Below are 1,048 nucleotides of genomic sequence, written 5' to 3'. Positions count from 1 at the left end.
GCCCAGATCGTTCAGCATCAACTGTGCTCGTACGGCCACAACAAAACTCGGTAAACCACTTATGAATCGTTCCAATCGACGGTGCAGAGTCCGGGTAATACTGATCCAGCTTGGCCTTGGTCTTGGATACCGTTTTCTTGCGAAGATAGTAGTGTTTGATCAAAACTCGAAACTCAGATTTTTCCATATTAAAAAAATCTCGAAGGTTAGTCGCTTCTCAGTGCTGTAACTTGTAAATTCGTTAACATAAATGGCTGAAGTTTTGACAGGCGTCATTTGAAGGATCAAGCTCGACGAAAATGGTTCACATTAGTGAATACTAATGCCATCTCTTAGAATTTCCAGGTACTTATCAGACTGCCTAGTATGTAAATATAAGTATCACCTACGGAAAAAGAGAACTTTAGTTAGTTCTTTATCTGCCTTGAAAAAATGAAGATTATTCGTACCCTGATCTTTTCTTCAGGGACTGTTCTTTATTTCATTGGTGAATATAATAATATAATATACTTATAACTTTAAGTGACTTTTTAGGCTTTCCCCAAATAACAGTTTGTCCGAAATGATTATATTTTATATTATATTATTCAAAATATATTTTAAATGACGGATTGCCCTGGGACCATTTTTTTTATTTTTTAATCATCCTATTTATTGCGAATTAAATTATTATCAAGAAATGGTTTCTGCAATATAAAAAAAAGAACATTTTTCTAAATGATTGTAGAATTTACAAGACACCTTATTTACATACACGGTTTCAATCTGGGCGATGGTAGCTTTTAAATTTTTTGACAATTCATTAACTTACCGTAGATTTCTAAAATTAGAAAGATGTTCATACTAATCACAAATTTCTTAAAGTCATATTAAAATTAGAATACAGTTTCTATAGTTTCTTGATGTAAGCTGCAGTCATGCTGGCATAACAAAAAACGTCTAAAACCATGCACTTATTATCCTTTTCTATTTCTTGATACAGAATTATGTTCGCCATTCGACTCTTTACCTAATGGTGAAGAAACAAATTACGAATCTTTTTATGGCG

The sequence above is a fragment of the Belonocnema kinseyi genome, chromosome 10 (genome assembly GCF_010883055.1).
Source record: "Belonocnema kinseyi isolate 2016_QV_RU_SX_M_011 chromosome 10, B_treatae_v1, whole genome shotgun sequence".
NCBI classification, from domain to species: domain Eukaryota; kingdom Metazoa; phylum Arthropoda; class Insecta; order Hymenoptera; family Cynipidae; genus Belonocnema; species Belonocnema kinseyi.
Note: the sequence above shows the minus strand (reverse complement) of the source record.